This window comes from Cucumis sativus, chromosome 5 (genome assembly GCF_000004075.3).
Source record: "Cucumis sativus cultivar 9930 chromosome 5, Cucumber_9930_V3, whole genome shotgun sequence".
Taxonomy (NCBI): Eukaryota; Viridiplantae; Streptophyta; class Magnoliopsida; order Cucurbitales; family Cucurbitaceae; genus Cucumis; species Cucumis sativus.
In genome coordinates this window covers 4,608,332-4,612,476 of record NC_026659.2, presented here as the reverse complement: position 1 = coordinate 4,612,476, position 4,145 = coordinate 4,608,332, and the positions used below count along the sequence as shown (strand labels likewise).

General features: G+C 32.0%; 1 long non-coding RNA gene across 1 annotated transcript; it reads right to left on the bottom strand.

Annotated features, from left to right (window-relative positions):
* Positions 1–432: 432 nt before the first annotated feature.
* Positions 433–3,147, bottom strand: LOC105435458. Its single transcript, XR_969485.2, has 4 exons — positions 2,905–3,147; positions 2,045–2,187; positions 1,270–1,376; positions 433–698 (listed from the first exon to the last, which is right to left on the bottom strand). It is a non-coding gene; the product is annotated as an uncharacterized LOC105435458 (long non-coding RNA).
* Between the last annotated feature and the right edge of the window lie 998 nt (positions 3,148–4,145).

Below are 4,145 nucleotides of genomic sequence, written 5' to 3'. Positions count from 1 at the left end.
TTTAGTCTTTAAGTTTGTGATTACACATATTCATCAAAACCTATGAGCTAAAAAGGTAATTTTTCAAAATACTTTTTCTAAATATTATATAAAATAGAGATGTGAACATTTGAACTTAAAATCCTTAGTTAGATTAATCCTACCATGACATAAGAATGTAGGAAGCATATACTTTTTTTGGTACATATAGTATGAAAGTCGTGTTCCAAATTTATTAATTTCACTGACGTTGAATCTTAAAATTAATCCCAAGCAATAGTGTTAGTGTTGTTCCTTGTTAAATTTTATATCATCCATTAGCCTTCCCAATCAGTATCACATAAAAATTAACATCAAACAAAAACTTACCAATTGAACATTGAATATAATTAAAGGGGAAGTTTTCCAATACAAAGAAACAAAAAAAAAAAAAAAAAAAAAAACATTGGAGGATGAATGAAAGAAAGAAATAGTAACAAATAGAGGGAATCTGAAGCAAGTAGTGACGTTGAGAGTAGAAAAAAAATGAAAAAGCCAAAGACAAAAAGTAAACTCAGTAGTTTAGTCATTTATTGCCTATCAATGTGTATGACCACATAAACTGCTTCAATCAATACCTCCTTTTCTCAACTGTGTATCTTCTCTCTCACATCTTCCTCTCTCTCTTTCATCATTTTTTTCTTCTTAACCTCTTTCCAAGCATTACTAGGAAAACTCTCCTGTGTAAAAAATGACCAAACATCAATAAAACTCACACCCGGTTTGTACAAATACAATAGGCTACTGATATCATCGTGTTACTTGCGTTAGATGTTTAGGGGTGGGGGGGTGGGGGAGGCAAAAGCTGAAGTCAAAGAGAGGCTCTAAAAAAGTCAACTCTATGTGTTCATCAACAATTCATATTAGGATTGGTCCACATCATATAATTCTCATCTTATTTATTGGTGGCTTGGTGAGAGATATACATTGACTTAAAGCAAGTAGTACTGACTTTGGTGTCATTTACCACTAGGATTTTGAGTTTATCAAGTGTAGCTTTTATTTTCCAGTAAGCAAACTTTTTGTTCTTATCGATCAAATTGTTCCTAGAAGCCTATAATGACAATTCAGGTGATCTTAGCCTCATTTCCTTTCCATGGTCAAATGTCAATAAGCACAGTCCAAATTGTAATTGGACACTCCAATCTCCTAAAAACTAAGGGCAGCTACCACTTCTCATTACAAATGATCATCCAAGCAGGAAGTTTCAAAGGTTTTGACATCAAATAGAAAGATCAGAATTACTACTACCTGTTTCGCTGGTTGTCTCAAGATCTTTCGCAAACTGTTGATGTTAACGGGACGGTTTTGCCCTCAATTCTGGACTTTTAATATGGGTGGGTTGTTTAGCAGCACACCTGGAAAACAGTAACAACCAAACAAAGAAGGCTACTTTTTAAACTACCAGTTCACACAAATATAAACCAAAAGTCAATGGCAGTAAACAATTAAGCCACCTTTCTGGAATTTTCTACAAAAGGTACAAAAATAAGACTATAAACAATGGTAGTTGTAAATTTGTTGTTAAGTTCCCATTAAAAAAGAGAGATTTTATGACCATAGCCATGACACTACTCGCCAGTACTTGTATGACCACAAATTATGAATCAGTTGAAAAAAAAAATGAGTTACTTGGTCTTGCAAAGGTATATAATTAACATAAGGCTTAGCAAATGATTAAGTCCCTCGACACCATTTTTCAATTTTGTCTTTAATGATTCGAAAGTCTAGAAATTGACAAAATGGTACATACATGATAAACAAAATTGAAAAAATGGAATTATATGTTATGGCCTAGATCATATATCTAACCATACCAGATTGTTATTTTGGTTTATGTCACTTTGAATGCCCCAAAGGCCAAAAGTAGCTTTCATAAACAAACCTTTCAGGAATAAATACAAGAGGTCCAGTCTAACTTTACTATTAAACAAACGAAAGTCCTTAGTCTTAGGGGCCAAACATAGAGTTTCTAAGTTCCATATCACAAGGCAATACCATAAACATTTATAAAATTGGTTTAAACCTTGAAAATTATGTGAAGCTCCGTATCTTCCACGAAACAAAACTAATTCTAACTGCCTACTTTCCTCGTCTGTGATGAACGAACAATACCGTACGGACTCCCTTATTCAGCCATATAATACAAGAACGCCATCTTTCCTTGAACTGCAAAGTCAAACAAGAAAAGTTCCATAAATATCATCTACCCAACAACTAGCTTTTTTTTTTACCTTTACACACGCGACCCACACTCTCATGACACGGCTTTTATACAAAATAATGCATTCTTTCTTCCACCCTGTTTAAATAAAGTTCAATATAAAGAAGAGTGGTCAAATGTTCTTATCACCAATATTTGATCATCATACAACGCGTGACTATGTATTTTCTCACAACATTCCTCATACTTTTAACTAGTCTCTGTTCAGATTGATGACAACAGAAACCTGTCTCTTCCTTCACCAACTAGTTCCATCAGAAGAATTTTGCTTAATATGAATAAAACAAAACTTTGAGGCGGATTTCTTGATACCCCACCAAGAAAGAAGAGATTCATTAACCAAAACTAGGGATTTAACAAAGGCAAAACATGAGATAAACGAGAAAAGGGATGGGTGAAAAAAAAAAAGCACTTGTGATATTCAAACAAAGAAAACCCAGTTCCTGGTTCATGCTAACTTCAAATGGTAATTGGAAATTTGATGGTATTTTAGGACGATAATCAAATTGTGACATATGATTAGGTTTAATACCTAAAATCGGCCAAAAAATTCCAAGGGTGAGAGAAATTTGAAGCAAAAATTAACAACTCGATGGGGATTAAGAACAAAAGAGCTATAATTATGAGAGGAAAATGCGGGGAAAAAGAGAAAAGTGGTTTACTGGTAATTGACGACTTAGGCGGACTAGAAATTCTCGTCTTTCGTCAAATGCTAACATTACATGATACGGAAAACTTGAATGTTCAATCATCATCACAATAAATATCTTCGCAGCCTGGGAATTGTCCTTCCCTAATCCACGTTTCTTCCATTGATATCGTTTTTGAATTCGTTCATAGATCCCAAAATGAAATCGGGAAAATCGTACGGATAATCAAAATTTTGGGATGAACTTTATTTGATGTATTTTATAAAGCACAATCATTTTGGTTTTGTTTTTGAAAATTAACTCAATTTTCAAATTCTTAGATAACATTGTGTGATTAATTGATTATACTTGAATTTCATTTTCAACTTTCTAGTTTCTCATTTGTTTATACTTTGTTGATCAATTTGAAATTAAGCACCTACTAATGTTCTCATTCCGTTCTGGTCTTCCATTCCTATTCCTTCTTTTTCTGGAACTATAAACAAAAATGTGTTTGATAACGGTTTCTATTTTTGTTTTTTTTATTTCTTGTTTCTTGAAAAAAAGAAACAAAAATAGAAAATGTGTTTGATAACTGTTTCTTGTTTTCTGATTTTCTTTGATTTTTTATATTTTATTCACATTTAGTTCAATTAAACATCCAACAAAAATATATGTCCTCCATTAAATATTAAAAAAAAATTATCAAAGAACACCTTCTTGTAATCTTATGGAGAATGAGATGAGATTGAGATTTGAAAAATAGAGAGAGGAAGACAAAAACTCAAGGCTAAAATACAGATCTAACAAAAACCCACAAATTCGATGAAAGCGCACAGCTAAAAAATAATTCTAGAGGAAAACTCAGATCCAGTGAAGAGGAATTCATCGTGGAGAGAAAGACGATGAGAGGTGAAGAGGAAGACAACGAAGATGATGGTTATTTAGAAAAGACGATGGAGATAAGAGAAAGAAAAAAGAAACCACGTGAACACTGAGAGTTATTTGGGGAAGAAAATGGAAATAGGAGAGAAAAATGAAATCACACTAGCAAAATGAAATAGAAAAAGAAGGAAAATGAAACCAATAAAAAAAATTGAGAAAAAAACGAAAAAAATCAAGAAAAATAAAAAACCAATATAAATAATTGAGAAAAAGAAAAAAGAAATCAATTGAAATAATTGAAAGAAACTATTTTTTTTCCAATAATTCCTTATAAAATGATAAACGTTTCTACTTTTTTTTTTTAAACGAGAAACATGGAAAGTTACCAA